The sequence below is a fragment of the Rattus norvegicus genome, chromosome 5, assembly GCF_036323735.1.
Source record: "Rattus norvegicus strain BN/NHsdMcwi chromosome 5, GRCr8, whole genome shotgun sequence".
Lineage (NCBI taxonomy): Eukaryota > Metazoa > Chordata > Mammalia > Rodentia > Muridae > Rattus > Rattus norvegicus.
In genome coordinates this window covers 60,049,215-60,074,773 of record NC_086023.1, presented here as the reverse complement: position 1 = coordinate 60,074,773, position 25,559 = coordinate 60,049,215, and the positions used below count along the sequence as shown (strand labels likewise).

At 45.7% G+C, this 25,559-nt stretch overlaps 1 protein-coding gene across 1 annotated transcript in view; it reads right to left on the bottom strand.

The window, feature by feature from the left end:
- Positions 1–18,879, bottom strand: part of Aco1 (aconitase 1) — a 56,026-nt gene extending 37,147 nt beyond the window's left edge. The window contains exon 1 of the mRNA NM_017321.2: positions 18,763–18,879. The gene's annotated coding sequence lies outside the window, so the exon portion shown is untranslated. The remainder of the gene's footprint in view (positions 1–18,762) is intronic.
- Positions 18,880–25,559: the final 6,680 nt, after the last annotated feature.

Below are 25,559 nucleotides of genomic sequence, written 5' to 3'. Positions count from 1 at the left end.
GTTGGACTCATCTTTTAGCAGATGCCAGGAGGCCATACAGGTGAGTTTATATGTCCAGTGACCTGTCCCTGCCTCAGTAAGGCCACCACAACTGAGGAGACTGCACTGGAAGCAGGGACCCACGAGCCTGATTTCTGATCCTGTTCTATGTGTTTCTATTTTTTAAATTTCTGCAGCATTTCTAGGAAACTTGAAAGACAGTTAGAGACGTCTTCCTGATGCGCCGCGCGTGGCATCCAAGAATCTGCTCTCTCCCGCTGTTTCCCCGCTTTCCTCTGGGCTTCGGGTGAGGCTCCAACTCCCCACATGTGTGCAGGGGACGGCTACCCTAGCTCAGGAAGACATATTCCTAGGTCCACCACACATATAAAGGAGCTTTCATTCAACAACACAGCTGAGAGCAAAACACACTAAGGTGGGACTCACCCTTCCTTTAATCTAGTCTCTGGTATTTTTATTTACTTTTACTTTATGTGTACAAATGTTTGCCTGAATATTGTATAAATATAAGTGCTCCATGTGTGTCTGCTACCACTGTGGATGTTTGGTCCCCTGAAACCGGAGGTCAGGCCAGTTGTGAGCTGCCATATAGGGGCTAGGAACCAAATCCAGGTCCTCAGCAAGAATAGCAAGTACACTTAACCTCTATGCCATCAGTCCAGGCCCTCCCTAATATTTTTAATTTAAGTATAACAGTAGTTAGTATTTTCCCTGTTTCACCTCAAAGTTTATATGAGTAAGTATTATTTAGATAGTCGATACATTTATAGCACGACCAATATGCCAGGATGACAATATTGTGCAGGGTGGAAGTGTTTGTGAGGACACCAAGTATGGGTGTCTATAGACAGGTTATAACTCTTCACTAAGGACACAAGAGTCCCTCTTGGGACTGGTGACCTCAGCAGGAAGGCTTGGGTTTTATATGTTCTTTACTATCCTTACATTTCAGACTATCAGCACATATGAGTTGTAAAAACAAACAAACAAACAAACAAAAAACTAGTTACAAATTCTAAGAGAAACAGCTATCTGTGCATCAATCCAAAGTGCAGTGCAGAACTGTTTGCCAATCCCAAACGTCTTACATTTAAAATGCCTGAAAACCTGGAGCTTTTGTGTACCGAGAGTATGCCATAAACCTGAGATTTTATAACTGAACTCATGTGACTGGGTACAACTAAAACAGGTGTGTTAACAAACAGTGTACAAGATAGGCTTTAGGCACACACACACACCACACACACCACACACACACACACACACACCACACACAAACACACACCACACACACAGACACACCACACACACACACACACACCACACACCACACACACACACCACACACACACACACACACCACACACAAACACACACCACACACACAGACACACCACACACCACACACACACACACCACACAAACACACACCACACACACACACCACACACCCACACACACACACACACACACACACACACACACACACACACACACACACGGAGCGTACGATACATGAAACGTAAACAAATGGATTTAATTTGAGACGTCATTTCATCACTGAGAGATCTAATCGTGCACATGCGAATATTTCAAATATAATCTTGGAAGCACACTTAACACAGGGTTTGACTACGAAGCCCTGGCTGGCCTGTCACTCACAGTAGCCAGTGGTAGCTCTGCCCTTAGGCCAGCAACTCTGTTTTGCCTCCTGGGTGTAGGATTATAGCCAAGTGCCTTCCTGCCCAGCAACAATGTAAAAATTGAAACACTGTAGAAGGCCCGAAGCATTTTATGAATGAGTACTCAGCCTGGACTAGGTAGTCTTGGGGAGAAGCAGTTACCAGTACAGCCGGACACCCTGTTTTATATTGCATTTCTGTTGTTGTGACAAACATTGACCCGAACCAATATTTGGGGGGTGGGGTGTATTTCATCTTACAACTCTGGGGTCACAATCCATCATGGATGGAGGTCAGGGAAGGACCCTGAGGGAAGGGTTGACGCTGGGGACACAGAGAAACACTGCTTACTGGTTTGTTCCCCATGGATCGCTCGGCTTGCTCTTTTATACACCCCAGGACCACCTGCCCGGGAATGGCGTCACCCACAGCAGCCTGGGCCTTCCACATCACTCATTAATCAGGAGAATGCCCGGAGACGTGCCTACAGGCCAACCTGATAAAGGCATTTTCTTAATAGAGTGTCCCTCTTCCCAGATGTGGTGGTCTGAATGAGAATGTCCCCCAGAGGCTTAGACGCCTGAACAACTTGGTCCCCAGTTGGTGGCACTGTTCAGGGTGTTTTAGGAGGCATGCTCATGCTGGACAAAGTGTGTCCCTGGGGGGAAGCTTTGAGATTTAAAAACTCACAGGCCATTCCCAGTCCCCTCCCCAACCCGCTTCCTGCTTGTGGTTGAAAATATAAGCTCTCTGCTTCCAGATCCAGCTGCCATGGCTGTGCTGTCATCACGGACTCTCAACCCTCTGGAGCCTGAAGCCCAGATAGACTCTTTCTCAGTGAGTTACCCTGGACGTGGTGCTTTCTCACAGCAACAGAAAAGTAACTAAAGGAACACACTAGATAACTCTAGTGTCTGTCAAGCTGACGAAAAACCAACCAGCACACAGGAAGGTGGCTGCGCATGAAAAGGAGGCTGGCTGTGAGGAGGGGGAGGGATTAGTGGGTGGGGTGGAGCAGTGGTTTTAGTTTTTGTTGTTTGTTTGTTTTTGACAGGGTCTTAATGTGTAGTTCTTGCTGCCTGGAGCCTGCTGTGCAGTAAGACTGGTCTTGAACTCAGGGATATACCTGTCTCTGCCGACCAAGAGCTGGAGTTAAAGGAGACATGCACTCCCATGCCCAGCCTTGTGGCTTTCCTTTTTGAAGAGAGGGTGAGCATAAGATAAAGCATCACACAAATGCCAGAGGCTGGTTGGTGTGCCTTAGTAAGCGGGGAGCCAACCAAGTCAATACTCTTTAGTAAGAAACGTCAGAACTTGTCTACTTAGGCAGTGTGTGAACCTCTGGGCTCATGAAATTGAGATTAATCAATCTGAAGAAGGCATCTGTTTACAAACGCCACACCGCTACATCCCTTGGATTTGCCAGTCCCACATTCAATTTTTTCGCCCCACATGACTGCAACTCCAACGATAAACCTGTTGTTTTTCCTGCCTAGAAAAAAAAATAAATTGACCAAAGAAGAACTCCAGGTCTACGGTTAGAGGAAGTGTGGGAAACACTCAAAGGACTGAGCAAAACTGTCCGTCACTCCTTCAGACACTCTTTTTCTTCTTTTAAAACATTTTATTTATTTATTCTATATATGTGAGTGCACTGTAGCTGTCTTCAGACACACCAGATAAAGGCATCAGATCCCATTGCAGAGGTTGTGAGCCACCATGTTGCTGGGAATTGAACTCAGGACCTTGGCAAGAGCAATCAGTGCTCTTAACCACTGAGCCATCTGTCCAGCTCTCTTCAGATACTCTTAAGTTCCGAATAGTTTCTATCTCCATATCATGTCCTAAAGCTGCTAGGTGCCTGCAGCCAGCCAAAAATTGCTAACCTGTACCTGTATCTACTGCCATTCAGTGGGGGCCAATCAGCTGATTTCCTCAGCACTGCTCTCGGATGCCCTCGGTGTAACACTGGTCCTCGAGTGACTCCCTCTACTTCCACCAGACCTGCAGAGCCAGGTCCTTAGGATGGATGCAGTGCCCAATACGGCTCCGGCAGAAACTGGCTTGTACAAAGAGTTATTACTGACTCCTTTTACTTATTAAGTTGGCAACTCTAACAGTATTATGGCCACAAAGCAAAGTCTACTTGGAGACATTAGAGGAGAAAGGAAGCGCTTCCTATTCACTGAGCAGAAGCAGGCACCAGGCTGAGTACCCCAAGCTTCTCAAATACTCCGTATAGGATCGTGTAACTGCATGTGGGGTGGGTGGGAACACTCTAACCAACTACTAAAGATCAACTCAAAATTAAATGGGTAATGATCCTGAGGTGGTTCTGGCAGTGTTCACCCAAGCCGTGCAGAGCGGTTTCTCTGCATCCTTGCCCCTGAACACACGTGTGCACACATGTGCATGTCGTTACAGCACACAACCCCAACCGATGTTGCCAGCACATCAGCTCAAACTCAAGACTACTGTATATCATGATCTGCAGTCAAAGTTTTCTGTTCTTATAGAGTGATTTAGATATGGAAAATAAAATGTCTCAATGTTTCTTACTACTGTTCTTGTAAGTACCAAATTAGTGTATCTTTGAGTTGCAGTATGTTAAAATGTTTGGTTTTTGGGGTTGGGGATTTGGCTCAGTGGTAGAGTGCTTGCCTAGCAAGCGCAAGGCCCTGGGTTCGGTCCCCAGCTCTGAAAAAAAAAAATGTTTGGTTTTTAAAAAGTTCAATTTGATTTCTAACTTCAGTTTCATTTTTTAAAAATCATGAAATGAATCTCGGATCAGGAGTTCAACGGTTTCTATCAGTTTCTGAAATGTCCCTCCGCATGCATTTGCCATTGTGTGCTGTATGTTTATTTGAAGCCACATTCTCAGCATCGATGGCTATGAGGTTGGGAAACCAATCAACTCCAACCTTGCAGTAGCGAATATTCAGTCAAGACTTAGTTCTTCATATAAAATAAAACAAGCACATTCATCCCATCAGCCTGTAAACTGGCTTTCCCCTTAATAGATACTAAACTTGTGTGTGTATGTGTGTGTGTATGTGTGTATGTGTATGTGTGTGTGTGCATGTATATGTGTGCATGTATGTGTGTGTATGTGTGTGTGCATGTGTATGTGCATGTGTACGTGTGTGTATGTGTGTGTAAGTGTGTGTGTATGTATCTGTGTGTGTAAGTGTGTGTAGAGAGAGAGAAATTAACACATATATCAAAGATTTATTTCAAAACATATTTCTTTATATTTCAGTAAATACCTGGAGTCCATGTCTTTTTCTACACCTGTACCCAAAGCTGTGTAAAAATCCCTCAAGCAAAAAGGGATCAGGAGGGAGTGGTGTATAAGGCAGCCCTGTGCTATCTTCTGCCGGCCTAGTGAGAGCTCCACTAGTGCAGCACATCAGCATTTCTACTTCACATCTGCAGGGAAGGCAGCTCTGAGGGATTTATTAACAACGTCTTTATTGTGGGAAGAGACAGAGTGAGGTTTGAACCCTGCTGTTCCCATTGTCCCACTCCTGCTGTGGAGTAATGCTGGCCCAACCAGGCTGCCCACCTGCCCCTAGCTGAAGAGAGCTACCAGAAATCTCCAAGGACCAGCTCAGCATTGAATGGCAGAACGATTCTTTCCTCTAGCACCTCTCCTGAGTCACGCCTTATCACATGTCCTGCCCACCTTTACTGAGCCACAGGTCAAAAACAATAGTAGCTGTGTTATAGCAACTAAAAACTGGTTTTGCTTGGAGGTTGGGAAATACTCTAGAGGACTCAAGAACCAAGGGGCATTCCAAGGCTCCACCCTCATCATCACTCTTTGTGCAAACCTCCATACAGGAGGTCCCAGAGGTTTGGTAATTCCACAATAAATCCTCAGATGACCACATTTCAATGAGGAAGCAAGGGGAAAGACCTTTGGCTTGGGAATAGGTCCAGATCTAGCACAGACTCTAGGCATGGTCAATGCCTTCCAGGTCAGCCCCTTTCCCTGGTCAAACTCTAACCCATTCCTAACCCTCTAGTACTACCATAGTCTCCCAAACTCCAAAACTGTCCCAAAGTCTCCAGCTTTGTCCAGGAAGCCCACCCACTGGCTAGGGGGTCCCTATCAACTTTTGAGTAAACACAGGTTGTAGCTTTCCTCTCTCTATCCGTGCTTTCCCTCCTGTGGCCCTACTCTGGCCTCTTTCCTCTGTCTTACCTATCTAAAATGCATATAGGAGCACTGTAAGACAGGAATGGGCCCGAGTGAACTGTGGATGGGGGAAGAGGTCAGCACATTGTTCTGTTTCTTCTGTGGGTAACTGAGAAGAGTCAGCATACAGGACAGAATGTTTTAGGCTGCTGCCTTTTCTGTTTCACAGAATACAATGGTGCCGGAAGCAGGAGGAAAAAGCAAACAAGTCAAAAGGAGAAGAGAAAATAAAAAAAAAAAAAACAAAACACTGGGCAATGCTATCTTAAAGAGCAAAGCTGAGGCAACCATTTAGAGCCTGCCCACCTTGGAGCTTAGCTGAATAGTTGGGGCCCTGGAACACTCACCTCTGGCCACTCGGCCAAGTGGGAGCAGGATTTAATAAGGGACGTCTGCACTCAGCGGGAAACCCCTCACTGTACCTACCTCCTGGAATAGTAAAGATAGTTATTTGATAGGAGAGTGGCTCAAAGCTATCCTACTGTGAGGCGATGGCCACATGAACTGCATGCCAGAATTCTCCCAGTACACTCCGCACAGGAGAGCGCAGGGTACAAACACTGAGTTTTCAAAGGAAATCATAAGATAAACAAATGCCTAAGCATCAGGCACAGACACCCTAACATCAGGTAGACGTATAAAGGCGGAGCTATGCAGATAAGGAGTTCTGGGTTCTCCATGGTCTCACTGGTAACTGTCCGTGGCCTCAGTGTGGGATGCCCGTGTGCACAGGAAGCATCACGTTAACCTTCATCACACCTCGGCTCACCCTGACCGTGGCTGTTTGCAGATGTCACCTAACAACGCTGTACCTTTGTACTCGGAGCTTTAGAGGCCCCTGATCCACTTAACGGACCATCAGCTTTCAGTTCCTAGAAGCAGGACAGCTAGGTGAAAGGATTTTACATCTCTGCTTTCCCCCAAGCACCCCGGAAAGGTGATATTAGTGTTCTTTCTCACCAGCAGTGAACGGAGGTGCACAGGCCAGGCGAGATAATTTGTTCTTTTGTTTTGCCAAGTTTTGAGAGATAAAAAGCAATCTTTATATTTGCTTAACAGCTAATGAGGTTAAATGTTTCTGATGTGTCGGACAGATATGTGAATTTCTTCATTTGTAAACTGCTTATCTGCCAGTAAGGTCAAAATGGGTGACAAACTGAGATGGCCTCTGGTGACCAAATGTTCTCATCTGCAAGGAATGTGACTGAGATGTTAATATTGATAAGAGTCAGTGCTGGAACCCCAGAGGGGATGGGATAGCCCTTGCTCTGCATCTGGATTTGAGACTGAAGACTCTGGATTCTCCCTTACATGAACAAAGCTCTAAAATGTGTTGCACGATTGGCTCTGCGCTTACAAAATTGAGAGCCTCACGGCCTACAACAGCAAGAAAAGAGGCTCATTGGTTTAACGGTGAGCAAAGCGTCCATCTAGGCCGAGGTATTTTGCCATGTGTGGCCCTTGACTAAACTTCCATATCTGAGCAGCAATCTCAGAGAAAGGCTGAGTACTGCTTACGATGGATGCCAAACCATTGCCCTTGCCTGAAAGGCATGTTGAGCCACAGTCTAAGTGGCATCAGGACCAAAGCATGCATGCTGGTTTTGTCCACCAAAGACATTTATTTGGAACAAACTGCCAAAGATCAGGGTTTAAAAAAAAAAAAAAAGCAACAAAAACCTGAACAAACGAAACAGGCTGCATCTTCTCGACTGGACTCCAGCCGACGGTTTTACTAGGCCTACGTTCCAGCTCACTATCAGAGTTGAATCCTGTCAAGCTGCCTCACGTTAAAGAGGCCTACGGTCAACACTACCCTTGCACCCTCAGAGGAGGAAGCAGAGGAGTGATCCTGCAAAACAGAGCCCTATTGGTAGAGGGGCGAGTGCAGAGTTTGGGGCTTTCAGTGTTTGTTTGGGGGCAGTATCTCAGCTTCTTGGGAACTGCATGTTCTGTCCAAGCCTGATAGGGTAGGAATCACAGACAGCACCCCTCAGGATTGCTCACTTGGGGCACGCAGAGATAACAAGAGCAGATTACAGTTATAGTCTAGGCGATGGCAGGGAGCGCTTCCCTTGGCATTGCTTGCTGGCCATGGCCACCTTCCCCCATAGTCCGTTCTAAATGTGTCCAGCCTGACTGTTCACAGCTTCCAGCTCCAGTCAGTCGTCCCGCTCAGGGTTTACTTCAGTTCACTGGAAAGACAGCTAAGCTGGCCTTCGTTTTTTTCTTTCTATTTAAAGGGGAATTAATTGGTCCCATTCCCAAACTGACTGGTGTGTAAACATCATGCTACTTATAAACAACTTTTTGTTTTAAAAAAAAAAAAAAAAAAAAAAAAAAAAGCAAGGACGTCTATGTAAGCACGAACCGAGGTCAGATGTCTCCAAGAAGGCAGAATCACCATGGATTGTCCTAGTGCTAGAAAGGCTGGGCTGTTCGTGTGCTGTGGGTGCACGTGGGAAATGGATTTTCTCAGAAAACAGGGTAACTCTGATCCTTCCAGCTATTTGTAAAAGCGATTTCGACCGGATGAAAACCTCTTATGGCTAACATAACTAAAAGCTGGAGTCTTGTGTGTGGCATTTGTAACTAAATGACTTAACAGAGAAGCCAGTACAATTAAAATGAGAAACAAAGGTTAGGCTAGACTCAGGAAGGAGCCACATCTTAATTATAATCTAATATTTTCCTACTGAGTTCATGTCTCATCATATTTTTTTTTAACTCATCAACTTTTTTTTTTACTTTTCTTTTTCTTTTTCTTTTTTTTAAGATTTATTTAATGTATATAAGTACACTGTGGCTGTCTTCAGACACACCAGAAGAGGGCATCGGATCCCATTACAGATGGTTGTGAGCCACCATGTGGTTGCTGGGATTTGAATTCAGGACCTCAGGAAGAGCAGTCAGTGCTCTTAACCACTGAGCCATCCCTCCAGCCCTTGACTTTTCTTTTATTGAATAGTTTTTTATTTACATTTCAAATGTTACCCGATTTCCTGGTTTCCCCTTCAGACACCCACTATCTTCCCCTGCTTTGATGAGGGTGCTCTACCACCCACCCACTCCCTCCCAGCCTCCTCTCCCTGACAGTCCCCTACACTGTTTCTTTTTAGCTCATTACTGAACAACACTGGAAATTCTGGGTATGCAACACAGAAATGATCATGTCATTGATATACACAGGCTCTGTAAATGTCGTCATGATCTGGTGGACAGGGGCAGGCCACAGCAATGCCTGGCACGTTCTCTCCTTTTTGGGGCTTCCCAATCCTGTAGGGGGCAGGGTCTGTACCTGTATCTCAAAGACAAACCCAGTTAACTCATTTTAAGTTTGCTGAAGCAAATCAAGACAACAGAAAGCTCATTGTTATTTTTAGTATCACGGGGAGGGTGGGGAGCAGTTAATTGAAACAGTGTCACAAAATGTTGTTGAATTTCAGCATTTATAGATTCTGGAGATGTCTAGGGAAACCAGCCATGGGGCACCCAACAGTAATCCAGAAAGCAGAGCAGAGGTCAGAGGTCAAGCTCTAGGCCAACCTACCTCATTCTCTGCTTGGGAAGGGAACCCTTGATTCTTCTGGGCATGCGCATTTTCACTCTGTGGTTTCTACAGTCATTAGTGGGCTTAGTGAGCTTTGCCTGCAGAGACCCCCAACTATGCTGGCTGCCTCTCAGTTTTGAATGTCCGTGAATGTGAGTGAGTGTGTGTTGTAAATGTTACTTTATTTCCTCTGTAAGAATACACAGTGTGGGCTGAGCTCTGAGCACTTCTTTCTCTGTTCTAACTAAGTCTAGGCCTGGATGCGCCTGTAGCCTCTATACAACCTAATCTTCCAAGCTGACTGATTCAATCCAGCTTCTCTTGGCTCTCACTGAATTTCTCGGCCTGGCCTCATATTAACTGTGGTAATCTGGCTCCTAATTCTCTGGCTCATTCTGTCTTTACCTCTGTCTAGCCTGCTCTCTCTGCCACCTGCCTTTGTAAAATGGCCTGGCTAGAACGGCCACACGTTTTTCTCTGCACTACTTTAAGTATCCTCTTCTCCTACCAGTGCTGATCTTTTAAGAGTTTGGCTCTGTCCTATCTCTGGCTCATTCTGTCAAATCTTTCTCTGATTCATCACTTTGTCTGCCACTCAATTAGACATCACTTTCAAACATGCCTGCTTCCTTCTTTGAACTCATCTCACCTTCATTGTTAGGGATTAAAGGTGTGTACTAAGGGTGTGTCTGTAGTCCAGATAGATCATACTGTAATCCAGAGTGTGTCTGCAATCCAGCCAGATTACGTAGACCTAGAAAGTCTATGGATGGGATTCCTTGCCAGAGCAGCCCTGTTGCTGGATTAAAAATTCCTGTTTTCTCCCCGCCACCTCCCTCTCTCTCTCTCTTTCTCTCTTTCTCTGTGTGTGTGTGTGTGTGTGTGTTGGTTTTTTGAAACTGAATCTAGACTAGTCTGGCCTTTTTACTCTCAATCCTCTTGCCTCAGTTTCCCAAATGCTAGAATTTGGGGCTTATGTGCCACCGTTTCTGGCTTGCCTGTAAGTTTGGAGGAAGAGCAGAGGGGAGTGTTATATAGCAGAGTAGTTGAGACTTGTTTTTTGATTTTTAAAGAAATCTGAATGATTTCCTCAAGTCCCTGAACTTACATAGGGATGAACTTTTGACTTAAATTTTAAGCAACGAGAAAGGACATCACCACAAAAGGCTGTATGTGTAGCCTTCAGGGACTTCCCATGGCTACTTTTACCTTGGCATTCACCAGGTTTTGGAGGTCCAAGGTGGTCTAGTCAGGGTCTCAGAACTGTTAGGACTCAGAGAAAATGACCCATGCTAAAGAAGTTCCCGTCTCAATGATTTCCCACAAGAACAGCATAAGTCTGCAGAACCTGGGACTCCTGTCTCTCTGACCAGCACATTCCTGCCCCACACTGGGGCATAATCACAGCCAGGAGGTTGGCTACTCTGAAGCCACAGGCAGATGTGTTGCGATAGGGACCACAATGCAAAATGGAGTCCCTCAAACTCTTAGGCAATAACGTTCTAGTTCCAGCTCAGTGAACACATGTGGCATGGCTTACACACGTGACTCCCACTTCACTAGGTCAGAGATGTGGCAAATAATAGAGTGACATTAAATCTTGGTGTCTGTGCCTTTTTGGACTAAGGAAGGAATATCAAACCTGCGGCCCGTGGGCCACATGTGTCTTAGGATAATGTGACCTAGTATGTTTGGAGATAACATCACCATACTACAATGCCTCCTGGTACGAGAGAAGGAACTGATGGGGAGATTTACTCATGCATTTGTTGAGGCCTGAAGGTGGGTGGGGTCAGGACCAAAGCTGGGAAGCACAGTAACAACATCACAGACCAGAAGCAGCTACTGCTCAAGGATATGTGGTTTGTTACTGCCCTGCCAAACACCTCAGAGTGCTGATAAAATCTTTGAGCAACTCATCCACAAGGTGCCACTATCTTAGTCAGAGGGTTAGACCACCTGCTGAGGCCTCAGGTTGTTAACCTGGCTAGGAGTTAATCTTAGGCCCTGCCCCCTGCCATAGTCAACTCCCTCGCACTCAGGATGCAACCTCCCAGCTACAGGCAGAATCATTTCACATACAAATATCCACGTTAAATAGTGTTTGGAAAACTAAACTCACAAACAGCCTTCAAACTCTAATGCATCTGCGTGAGAACGGGATAGTCTCAAGCTCCCTAAAATTTCCTTAATTTGGGGCAACTTGGAAAGGATGGGTTGATGTGAATAGTAAAGGCAACAGCAGCATGAAGGCAACTGACTCCTTATCTTTGCCAGTGCAGGAAGCAACATCCTGACTCCCAAGGCTGGAGAGTGCAACCCAGACTCTCATCGTCCCGACATCTCCTTGGTACAGCTCTCAAACATGGCAGACTCTTGGCAGTTCTCAACCAAGTCTACTGACCGTTCTTCTTCTCAACCAAAGATTCAAACTAGTGAATCAGTAGGAGGCCAGCTTAGAATGATGCATCTTCATGAACCATGTCATAACCTGAAACCTGCTCTGTAGTTCTAACACACGAAGGACGAGGAAGACAATGAATAGTCAGTGGTCCATACACGTCATTTGGAGCGATGGTCCAAGGCGAGTCCTACAAAGACAAACTTCCCCAAACTGTCCTAAGGCCAGGAATGGATGAGAGAGAAGTGCAGGGAGAGTCACATCTGCAAAGTCATCGGGGTGCTTGGGTAAACTCTTGACACCAAAGTCTACGGAGCAGCTGACTCAGAGAATGAGATGTCATAATGTAGTTAATAAAGCATCCAGTGGTCAGAACCAGGGCTGAGTGGCTCTGACATAACAGTGCTTAGCAAGGTGGTTTTATGTTTCATGTCCCTGCAAGTTTGTAACATTTGATCCCCGATTCTTTGGTTTCTAATCTGCACTTTCGTTTGACTGGCCCTTAGGGCGGTAGACAAGAATTTCTTCTATCTTCTTAAAGATTAAAACAACAACAACAACAGCAACAACAACAACAGCAACAACAACCCCACTGTTTGTTTGCAGATTTAAAGTCACAGTACCTGTCTGTACATCTCTGAGCACATTACAAGGAACACTGGGATGTCTGAGTGAGTTAACACACTGAGCACTGTACATTCTGGGAGCTCTATGACATGAGTTACAGTAATTGATGAGATTGTTACCAAATTACTGCACGAAGCTTGGTAGGCTAAAAAAGTAGCCTATTCCTCTTATGAAAGATTTAAATCTATATTTTAAAACACATTTATTAAACAGAGCCAAGAAACACTCTCATTCAATAAAAGGGACCCAATAAGATACGGATTCTTAAGTATTTTTCCTGGAGTGGAAAGAAGCATCGTAAGATTAGACAGATCTAAAGGCTCCAGATACAGATGTTAATTATTTTTATTTAAAAGAAGCAAAGAGGGGTTGGGGATTTAGCTCAGTGGTAGAGCGCTTGCCTAGCAAGGGGAAGGCCCTGGGTTCGGTCCCCAGCTCCGAAAAAAAGAAAAAAAAAAAGAGAAAAAAAAAAAAAAGAAGCAAAGCAAACAACTGGTCCATCACAACTCTTTAAGACTTTCAGAAATCTATGCAAATGAGAGAAACTTAACTCAGCCATAGGTAATGTCTGAAAACGTCTCTTTTACACTCATTTTATTGCTCCGTTGATTCTTTTTCATAAATTTTTATTTAATGCACATGAGTGGTTTTGCCTGCATGTATGTATGTGTACCGTTTGGGTGCCTGGTACAGGTAGAGAGGCCAGAAGGTGGCATTGGACACCCTGAAACTGGAGTTACATGGCTGTGAGCTATCATGAGGGTGCTGGGAACAGAACCTAGGTCCTTTGGAAGAGCAACTAGTGCCCTTAAACTGGTGAGCCATCTCTCCAGCCCCGCTCCAGTGAGTGTTATCAGGTGTGCATTTCTTGAGGATCTTCTTTAGGGTAATTACTAGGTACCATAGGAGAAAGGGAGATAAAAAGACACACCTTTTATACAAAGATTACAACCTAACAGAAAAGACTGACATAGGCACACATTTAATTACAGTAGGATATGGGCCAGAAGATAAACAGCCACAAGTGGGATGGGAGGAAGGCTTTAGGAAATCCAGAGTTGGCTCAGGCGAGGGAAGAGCAAAGGCCACAGGGCTCAAGGACTCACAGAGGCTCCACCTGGCTCACATGAGGCAATTCAAAGACAAATGAACTAACAGCAGCAATGCACCGTAAGGAAAGGTGTTCTCCCTCCCTCCCTCCCTCCCTCCCTCCCTCCCTCCCTCCCTCCTTCCCTCCCTCCCTCCCTTCCCTCCTTTTCTTTCCTTAAGGTGTTTATTCTTGTTGTTAATTTAAGTAGCTGACCATGAAGAGGACAACTCCTGGCATGGGGAGAAGGTAAGGAAGGAGGAAGAAGGATATGGAAGAAAATGAGGCTGGTTACTAGGTAGTGTTCAGACTGTCGAAGCCAGATCACCCTCTTCTCCACGTACTTGTGTGCCCAAAATTCCTTATTAAAAGAGTTCAAAATGAGACATCAAGTGAGTGAGCGAGAGGGAGGCACCCCAACGATGGAGGAAGATGGCCAGCTGACAGCACTTAAACCTATAAGGAACCTTCTAAGGTCCCAGAGTCAAGCGGACAAAAGGTCGCAGTAGACTCCAGGGGGAAGTCAGCACAGCACAATGTGACTCCAGCAGTCAGTGCGCCTGTTTTCAGTTCCCCATGCCTGGCTCTCCTCTCCTCCCTCCACCGGGAAAAAACCCTGCAAAGCCCCGCCGCCAGGCAGCCTGTTGGTAACTCAGCCTAAGAATGGAGCAACTGTTTCCTCCACGGGTTACCTGTAAAACAACTGCAGAGTTCAGCTTTTATCACAAGCAAATGTAGAAGACATTTACGCTGCAAAGCTCTAAAAAGCAATGTTGAGGAAAATCCAAAACCCACGTTAACCCCAACACCAAGAGAAATCCATTCATTACTGTGGCCAATCCAGTTTTCTTACCCTGGCGAGCACACACTCTTATTTTCTCTCCTCAAAAATAGAAATCACTGGAAATACTCATTTTAGATTTTTTATTTTAAATACTACACACCAGATCATTGTAACACCAGTGCAATGGTTTGCATCAGGGCCCCTCAACGACCATTTTACTTTTAGCACTTCTAACCTCTAGCAAACACTAGGAGTATATACTAAAATGTTTTGACTTGGGAGGGTCTGCTCTGAATATTTTGAGTTAATATATACTAGTATTACACATACTCATTCCGAAATGTGACAATGTCATTTGCTGTGGTGGTTTGAATAAGAATGGCCCTGTGGTCTCATATATTTGAATGCTTGGTCATTAGGGAGTCACACTACTTGAGAAGGATTACGAGGTATTGTTGGGAGACGTGTGTCATTGGGGTTGGGCTTTGAGTTTCTCCTCTTCTTGCTGCCCGAGGATCTGATTGTCTGTCTCTATGTCCACCTTCATGCCGTGGCGTTCCCGGTCATAATCATAATGGGCTGAACCTGTGAAACTAAGCAAGCCCCAGTTAAATGCTTTCTTTTCTAAGAGTTGCCATGGTCATGGTGTCTCTTCACGGCAATAGAACCCTAAGACACTTGCCTGATTTGGGGGTGTGTGGTGTAGGAGCATTCCTACCACAGAAATCATCCCATCTCCCTTTAAGGCATAAGCTGTTTGAATTTACTTTTTTTGCTTTAAGTTGCGAAACAAACTATGAGGCCGACAAGACAGATGAGGTTCTGATATTACAGAAACTAGGAGGGGAAAGGCTCCTGACTTGGTTTCATCCCACTCTCCTACTTAGAAATGGCAACTGCTAATAGTTTAGTGTTTGTTTTCCATTTCTGAGGCTGCTTTAAATTCCTGGGTGTGAGATCACATAGGAATACAACTTATGTATGCATGTATGTATGTATGTATGTATGTATGTATGTATGTATACAGGTAACAAATATCCACATACCTATGTATGTGTACAAATGTGTATATATAACACATATAATAAATATTAGAATATACACATGTATAGGAAGATTTGTCCTTGTCCCCGAAGTTAGGAGAGCTGTTAGAGATGCTGCTGTTTTTGTGCCTACAGTTAAAGCCTACACTGTATTAGAAGGCGGGTCCATCTACCCCAGGATAAATCTGAGACAGCTCCAGAAAGCTGGGAGTAAGGATTCCCACTCACAGTGCATGCCAGGGAGTCCTTCTGCGAACCTACTTATGTTCTCCTATGGTTGATTCTAAGTCCTCTCTAGCTTCAACTTCCATATACGTCCATCTTGGAGGTTCCAGTCCCAGAATTCCCAAAGAATCTCCTTTTTGACATAGAAGATGTTTTTGAAACAGGGCTCCACTTTACAATATAGTCTAGTATAAGGGTTTGTAAACTATGGCCCAGTGCCTGTTTTGTAAATAAAGTTTTATGTGAACACAGATATGCTTCTTTGCTTATACAATGCCATGGCTACTTTCATACAGGAACAGCAGCAGAACTGCATGGCTGTGGTTTTTGCTGTCTGGTTTTTCACACACACACACACACACACACACACACACACACACACACACACACACAGAGAGAGAGAGAGAGAGAGAGAGAGAGAGAGAGAGAGACAAAATGTTGATCAATATCAGTATATTTTAAATACAGCCTCCCCTGCCCCCATTTATCAAAAATTTGGAAAATTCAAAATAAACACCCCATACCTTGTATCTTTGTTCAAGCCACGGGGTCTGGTTTTGCCAAAGAAAAGAAACCAAACAAATTAGATGCACCTTGGCTCCAACAACAGCAGCAGTGTGCTGGTAAATGTTTAGCAATTTGTTCCTGGGTAGAAAAAGCTCAGACATGAAGTGCTGGATGACTTCCATGGTGTAAATAAATATTCTCATCATGGCCTATTCCAAGCTACAGAAATGTAACACTGCTGAACACAGAGTTGAGAAGAAACAAACACAAACACTGAATCTCTCTCAGGAAACCATGGGTACTTGGGACTCCTACTATCAACAGCCTAGTTGTAAAGGCAGGGACACTAAGGTTCTGAGAGATCAATGAAGCTCCACAAGGCTAAGCCAAGAACAGACACAGGTTGGAAGGGATTTCCCTATCCAGACCATAGCCACCCCATGGAGAGGTATTTTCTCCTACAATACAGAAGAATGGAGAAAACAAGACAAAGAATGTTGTTTGCCAGGCACATGGTAATAAATGCCATTTATCTCAACTGTCGTCTTCCCATGTAGGCCTCTGGCTTCCTTTGCATGTGCTTTCAATGCACACTTTACTAGCAGATATTGCTTTTCTTACATGACCATGTTTCATGTACACAAACAGAGAGGAAATTATCTCAACGGAACAGTTGTCACCTATGCTCTTGACTTCCAGACAGGCCCTTCATCTTTCTTTTTTTTTTTTTTTTTTTTTGGTTCTTTTTTTTTTTTTTTTCGGAGCTGGGGACCGAACCCAGGGCCTTGCGCTTCCTAGGCAAGCGCTCTACCACTGAGCTAAATCCCCAACCCCCTTCATCTTTCAAAATTATCAATTTCCCAAGGTCCAGAAGAGTTGGGGATGAGATATAGATCTACTCCAGGGACAAATAAGGGAGACTCCAGCATCAATGTGAAGTCTTATACTATAACACAAGTGCTCAGAGTTTAGATCCCAGTCCCCTTTTCCCAACTGTGGGAGCAACAGCGTGTGCAGAAATAATTTCTAATGTATTGTCCAAAGTGCTTAAGCTGTTCTACCCGAACACAATAGCCTCTTTGGGTAGAAGATAAAGAACTTTGTTTGCTATATATATACACATATATACATATGTATATATATGAATGATAATATGTATACATTTTCTATCTCAAATTTATGTAGACAGCATGCAACAAAGGGAAGAATCTAAAGCAGGATTCCATCTATCACACACCGACACGCTAGGCATCTGCTTTCTAGTGTCAGAGGAAGGACCACACACAGAGCTCACCAGGAATGTGAAAGTAGCAGAATTCAGAGACTGGGACACATACTTCAACAAATACAAAGCTAGAAACCACAGACAGAACTGAACATCGGGGAAAGGAGGTAAAAACGTGCCACCTGATATTCTAGAGATGACCTCTCAGTTACTTGGTAAGCTTACACCAACCCCTACACGTTTGGCATGGCCTAGTCATACACACCTCCCGAACCCACAGGTCTGGTTTGCTACATCAATGCAGCAAACCGATGCTTACATGGAAATGGATGTTTACATAGAAACAACCAAGATACACATGAAAGGCATTGAGTTTGCAGAAGCCAAGAGTCACCACCATCTGTGGGGATCTCGTACTCAGTTCTGAAGTGAGGTCCACAGTGCTCCTGAGTATCTATCAGAGGTTAACTAGCTCCATGGTGCTGAGCGGAAGAACCATAAACAAAGTGGCAAACCCAGTGAACTATGCCTTCTAAGCATGGGCTGCCTCAGTAGTTTTAAAATACGCTGCAGAGAAACACAGGTGCAAGTATCTGGACTGTCAACACCAGTTCTAAACAACACAATGTTACATTTTCAATGATATACTTGAAAGTATACAGAAACTACATGACATGTCATACCGCAACAGGCTGAGTGTCTTCCTCGAAGCAGAGGTTTGTAGAAAGGTTAAAAAATGCCCTAACAGTGTTTGGGAAAATACAGGATTTAAACACACACACACACACACACACACACACACACACACACACACACACACACACACCGTTATGTGAAATATAATTGGTCTATTCTGAATTAAGTATATTAAATGTCTATTCGTTGTACTTATACACGACAAAATATCAATAGGTACAATCTATATAACAAAGGTTCCTTAGGTGCACAGCCGGTGTTAAATCCAGAAGTTAAGCAACTTCTGCTTGGAGGCTGTCATGCGTGCTGCAGGGAGATGTGCGGTTCTAGTGCACTGGCCTGGCCGAGCAGTACTGTCCAGTTCTCCTTAGGTTCCTCAATCGATCTCCTTGGACTCTATGCTCAACCCTTCCACTGAGGGGTCTCTCACCCTCACTCCACCTGTCTCTCCCCTGTGTTGGGGTCTCTAACATGCCGGGCACAATCGCTCCTTTCTATCCCGTGGGCCGGGCCCCGCAGACTGACACCCTGGCGGTGCGGCCCGCACACCAAGGCGAGAACTCTCGGGGCGCCGAGAAGAGCCACTCCCAGTACAAAGCGACGCAGGCTGGGGAGCGGGCAGAGAGGTCACCCTAGGAGCCAGCTCCACGGCCTCCCCGCAGATCGCCGGGTGTTCCCGGGTCTGTACCGTGGGAAAGGCCTGCACGGACGCCCCGGGGCCGCATGGTACTCACCGCTCACAGCGGGGCTCACGGAGCACGGAGCACACAGGCGGGTGCAAGCAAGAACCCAGGCCGACTTTGCGCTCCTCCCCCTGAGCGGTCCTCCGGACGCTCCGGCTGCGAGGCGGGACCCGTGGGAGAGCGGGCCGGAACCAGCTGCAGCAAGAGAGGGGCCGGACCTGGGCCTCACTACGCCCCTAGGGGCGGAGCCTGGACACCTCCTCCCTTCAGAAGCTGCAGGCTATGGCTGAGGCTTGGAGTCTGCTCAGGGCACGCCCTCCCTTCCGAACCTTCGGACGGTGGCAGACGGGCGGAGTCTAGGACCTATTCCGCCCCAAGGGCCAGAACTTGAGGTTCCGGCCAAGGGGCAGAGCTTGGGACACCTCTTCTTTCCAGAGCCCGAAGGCAGGCCATACTGAGGGACGAATCCCAGGTCCCTACATGGCCAACCCAGAGCCAACCCTGGGGACTTAGGCTGAGAGGATGGACCCGGGACCCGGCCCCGCCCCTAGATCCAGAGAATCTTGGCCTCGGGTGGGGGCAGAGCCTAGGACCTGCTCCACAAAGGCCCTAAGCTGAAGGCCATTGATATTTGTGGCTCCGCCCCATAGGCGGGAGAAACTGGGCCCTGGGGCTGCATCTAGCGTTGCTAGTGGTTCACTCCCAGGAAGTGTCTAGGCTTTTCCTCTTCTGGAGCATGGGAGAAGGCCGACTGTCGCTCACGTGGGGCAGAGTGTGACTTGTAAGTGTCTGACTAGCTCAGTGAGCCAGAAGAAGAAAAGACTTGTTAGGATTTCTGTTGCTGCGATGAAATGCCATGTCCAAAAGGCAGGCTGAGGAGAAAGGGGTGTATTTGGCTTACACTTCCAACTCATTGGAGGAAGTCAGGACAGGAACTCAAGCAGGGCTGCCTACTGCCTTGCTTCCCATGGCTTGCTCCGCTTACTTTCTTTCTTACAGAACCCAGGACCACCACCAGCCCAGGGATGGCACGGCTCACCGTGGGCTGGGCCCTCCCCATTGATCACTAATTGAGCAAATGCCTTACAGCTGAATCTCATGGAGGCATTTTCTCAGCTGAGGCTCCTTCCTCTCTGATAACTAATTTGTGTCAAGTGACACACAAAACCAGCCTGTACAGTGCCCTCTCTCCACCTTTCTTTTAAATGCTGGGCGGTAAGTACAGGCGTTATTTTCTGAGTGCCTCAGAACACTGCATAATCAGTCATCTCTGTCCTCCAGTGTCCCCACCTCCTTCCACCATCGACTCCCTACGACTGAGATGGCAGGTCCACCTGCCACACCACGCCCAGATCTTTTGAAAAGAGAGTTTCTCTGTCTTTACTTGCCCAAAGCTCGGGAAGTGGCATCAGGAACATACTCGGAAAAACAGGACCTCAACATTTCTGTAGCTTACACAGAATGCAACATTTTATATCAACTCGTCTTTAGCCTGTAGCAACCCATGATAGTGCATGCTGTCTACCCATCTGAAGTCTGAGCTGTGAGAACGAGTGTGGGGGGGGGGGTTTCTGTACTTGTTTAGCAGTTTGGCCTCTCAAGTCAATGTGAATTCAGAGATATGATTAGCTCTAGATGAAAGGCTGTAAGGTTTTGTTGCCCAGGTTGCTTGGAAATCCGGTGTAGGTTTCCACATCGAGTTAACTTGAATGAGCATTGTATAGGGAGAATGACTAGTAACTAGTCGGTCAAACACCTGGCTAGGGGTGGGGGTTTTGCTGCCCTAGGTTGTTCCCTTAGAGTTGAAGGGTCTGAGTTCCAGGAACCCATAGACTGGACTTGAGTTCCAAGCTGTCGAAGCCTAAGGCTTATAATTCCAGGTACTCGAGGCAGAGGCGTCCTGCTCTAGGCTATACTCTGCAGCAGGTAGAGTTATAATGAAAGAGTCAGAGTTGGGGCCAATCTGGGGCCAGTGGGAAAATTCCCACCACAAACCGCTGAGCACAAGGAACCTTCCTTCCTAGGAAGAAAAAAGTTGGTTTAGTTCCTGGAACAGCTTCAAGTCGAACTGTCACACAAAGCTCCCTGACTCCCAACTAAAAGTCCTGAACGATACACTGAGTCGATCTGAAAGTTGTTTTGCTCTACCAAATGCACATAGTACCCTGCCTAGTTACCTGCCCCCAATTGTTTGAATTCTTCCCCAATTGTTTGCAAGGTATATAACTACCCGTTAGAGTCTGCTCAGGGTCGTCTCCCCTTGAAGTGGGATGACCCCGACCTGTCGGAACGATTAAACTTCTCCTGCTTTTACATCTATCACCGCCTACATGAGTCTCAATCAGGAGGTCCTGGAAGAGGTTCAATTCGAGCCTCACCATAACTCCTGATCCTTGGTTGTCACGACTCTTGCCAGCAAAGAGACCAAGTTTTACAGTCTCTCCTTTTTGTTCTTCAGAGCCCCTGCCTGTCTCTATACTTCTGCTGTTCCTATAAAGTCATAGCTTTTTGCATTTACCACTCCCTAGTGTTATAGCTCAGAGTTCTTGAAGGGCTCGGCGACTCTTAGCTGCCTTCTGTGTCATCACTCTGAGCTTTGACCGTTGAGGTCTCTTAGATCTTTTGGCTCCGGAACTCTTCAGTTACCTCGTCTCTGCCAGTGGCAGTGCTGTTGTCTCTGTCATCCTTTATGGAAGTGGCATCTTCACTCCATACAACCTGCCTAGCCTGATAAAGACTGTAGTCAAAGAGGATATTTATGAGGTGCTGTATTAGGCCTAATATTGCAATCCCAGAAGAAGTCTCCCAGACTAACAACACAGTTAAGGGAAACAGTCTCACACAGCTAGAAGGAAATATGACATGCTTGTGTGTGGACTGTGATTTCACCAACTACAGCCCCACATGTGCATAGTCCTACCTAAACAAGATGACAAGCTTCACTTAAGAGCCAATCACTACAAGCCTCACATTGCACCAATCACAGTTTACTTTTCTCCCTGAGTCAGTAGAGAGAGTTACTCCCTTCTCTAGTCTGGAAGAAGACTAACTTCCCAGTGAGCAGATTCATCTAGAATTTACTGGCTCTGTCTTACAGAGAGCGGAGTCTTCCAGAGCCAGTGCAGTTTGCTGAAGAGGTCATGATTGGAGCAGGGGCTCCTGGATCAAACGTTTTAGCTTCACCAGCAGCCAGTAGGTGCAGTGCTCCTTGTTTCTATGGAACAGCTACCTGTTGAGCAGCAGCATCCTCCCAGCCTTGCATTTTTGGAAGGAAACTTCTAAAGATAGAAGCTGTAAAGGAGAAGTGAAACAATAGGATGTTTCAAGACAGGATATTTACAGGAGGATGATTCCATTCTTCGGGGAAGTTTCTTAAAACAGTAAGTAAATGACTCAAAATAGCTTCAGGAAGTCCCTGAAACTGATGAGGTTCACTCCCTACTTTAAGCATATGTAAGCCATAAGAATTGTTCAGAGTCACTCTCAGACAAGCTAAGCTGTCTAGAAGAAGCAAAGTCAAGCAGCGCTGCCTAGAAGAGATTCAGACCAACTATGCTGCCGAGAAAAAAAAAAAACAAAACCTCTCCAAAATACTGAATTTCTTGTGGGATGTTCATTGTGTTCCAGGTTTCTAGTTTTTGCGAACTGTCAACCATGCTAGAGTGGGCTTTGGTAATACAGATATCTTTGAGTAATTCTGCTCCTATAAGTAACCCCTCACATATTTCTGTAAGTAACACAAATAAAACTCATTGGTTAGCTAGGTTGGACTTTTGACTTTGGTTTCTGATTGGTTTCCTGTCTGGGGTGAGTGGACATTTCTTCATATCTCTCTAGGAATGGTGTCTTAACATTTCCCCCTCCCTGCCAGGGCATCTACAGTGCATTTAAAACAACCACAATGCCCCATGACAATCTGTCAGTTGCCAAGAGAAGCTGCTTTGTAATAGAGCCCCAACCATGGCAGTAGGGTACAAAGAACACATTTGGAAGTTGTCGGTCTAAAAATCAACCCTGCCTGGCACGTAATAGCTCAACTTATTAGGAGGGAAAGTGAGCATTTGAAATAAAGTCTTCTCATCTAGGCTTAATTATGCTTAATCTCTAGCCAGATGTCAGTGTGGGAAGAGTTGGTTCTTCTCATCTGTCTGACCAGTCTATATAGTAGACTGTATAGTCTACAGCAGTGTGTACTGCTCCCACTAGAGACTCATGGTTGAATCTTTACATGTCATTCAATTCAGCTCCTCCAACCACCACTGAAGAGTGTGAAATGTGTCATGGTGGATTCAGTCCTCAGTATATCTGACACTTGTATTTCCGTGTATGTCTCTCCCGTCATTCTACACAATGCTACCTTCTACTTACCTTTGAAGAGAAAGTATAATTTCTGTACTCTAAAGGATGAGGAGATTGTCTACCCATCTCCCAAATTCCATTCACATTCAGTGGACAATTTTTTTTCTTGGATGCCCATGTATGTTAGATGTTCACCACCAAACCTGAAGGCCAGTGATATTAGCATCCCCTGAGCATTAGGGTGAGCGTCTGTGGAAGGCTGGGAGTAGGGTGAGGACAAGTCCCGCTGACTTCGACTTACCTGAGGTAGGCCTATCTTAAGGTTCAGTGACAGCATGAATATAACTGATAATGATAACCAGAGGAGAAAACAATTCAATCACAGATGTGAAGAGAAAGGAGATAGCTGAGCACACTTGGCAACATCTGGGAGGTTCCTATACCCTTCTTCTCAGCTGCTCTTGGCCATGCCAGCAATGGCTGCCTCCCTGTGATATTTAACCGTGGTGATTAATCTTAGAAATTTTAATCTCCTATAGGCTTTGAGCCTGTGCTCTCATGATTCATGTCTTCATTTTTGGATCCTCTGTTTGAGGCCCATCCACTCTTCTCTTGTTCATCTTGTGTCAGATGTTACTCTGTAAGATGATAAGTTTTCCTTGGTCTGTGTGGTGGTTTGTATACGCTTGGCCCGGGGAATGGCACTATTAGAAGGTGTGGTCCTGTTGGAGTAGGTATGTCGCTGTGAGTGTGGGCTTTAAGACCCTCATCCTAGCTGGCTGGAAGTCGGTCTTCTGCTAGCAGCCTTCAGATGAAGATGCAGAACTCTTAGCTCCTCCTGCACCACGCCTGCCTGGATGCTGCCATGTTCCCTCCTTGATAATCATGGATTGAACCTCTGAACCTGTAAGTTAGCCTCAATTAAATGTTGTCCCTGTAAGAGTTGCCTTGGTCATGGTGTCTGTTCACAGCAGTGAAACCCTAACTAAGACAGTCTGTTACTATGCAAACTCCCTGCCACTCCAAACTGAAGCCTGCTCTGTCTCCCCCACCTTAAACGGATTATCACAAATAAATTTCAGTCCCTGTACAGGGTAGAATCCCTTACTCATTTATCTTCACACTCTTTATTTCTAGTCGTGTAGAGCATCATCACCTGATGTTCTCAGGGCACCCGCCAGTCACCATACCTCGAGTGGGAGTTGAGTATCCTCTCTTGACTCTCTGTCCACCTACCTGGTTTCTATGTTGTCCTGACCCTTGAATCTTGAATTTAAATATCACGGTTGGTTGTGAAAGGTGAACATTTAGGGGCTTGAGAGCCATCGGATCATGCTTCCACAGAATCTGCCTACCTAATGTTTCTGTCCTGGCTCGAAAAGTTGTAGTATTCCAGCAGAGTGCATATGCTTTGTGACTTTCTGAGGTGAAACTACTCAAGTATGGCAGGTGCTCCATTCTACTTTACTGGCAAGCGGCAGGAGAGCCTTAAGGGAGAGTTACCATATTGAGCTAGGGAGACTACTTTCCAGAGCCTTTACCATGAGAAGAGCAATGGTTTCATTAGTGCCTTAGTTTGGTTTTTTGTTGCTGTGATAAAACACTGACCAAGTTGGGCCCACAAGGGTTTATTTCATCTTCTGCTTCAAGGTAGAAGTCTGTCACTGAGAGAGTCAAGGCAGAGACCTGGAGATAGTCAAGGCAGAAGCCATGAAGGAATGCAGTTTATTGACTTGCTCCCCATGGCTTGCTCTACTTGCCTCCTTCCTCCCTCCTTCCCTCCCTCCCTCCCTCCCTCCCTTCCTTCCTTCCTTTCTTTTTAATTTTAAAGATTTATCTATTTTATTTATATGAATACACCGTAGCTGTCTTCAGACACACCAGAAGAGGGCATCAGATCCCATTACAGATGGTTGTGAGCCACCATGTGGTTGCTGGGATTTGAACTCAGGGTCCTCTGGAAGAGCAATCAGTGCTCTTAGCCACTGAGCCATCTCTCCAGCCCCCATACTTGATTTCTTATACAACTCAGGACCACCTGACTAGGGGTAGCCACAGTGGCTCTGCCCCACACCCCCAATCAATACTCAATCAAGAAAATGCCCCACAGACTTGCCTAAAGGGCAGTGTGATAGAGGCGTTTTCTTTCTTGCGATTCCCTCTTCCCTGATGACCCTAGCTTGTGTCAAGTTGACAGAAAACTAACCAGTACATTGGGTGGCCTGTTGGGTTCTCATTGGCCTCTTTTGGTTCCACACTGACTCCTTTGCAGTGATATGTGGCTTGGGAACGCATTCTGAGAAATGCATCCCTAAGGTTTCTTGAACGTCACTAGTTAGAATCATATGTGGCCAGAGCTGTATTGTCAGCCTCTTGTGGATTAAAATGTGGTTACAAGGTGTATTGGGCTTTCCATTTGGTGAAAGATCCTACAAACTCCATCTAGCGGGCTGTTCTGTGCTTTGCGGTTTATAATGTGTTTTCCTATGTGCCTTATTCCCTAGGAAGGAAAGGGGAGCAGAGAAGGCTTTATCATACTGCTTCTCATG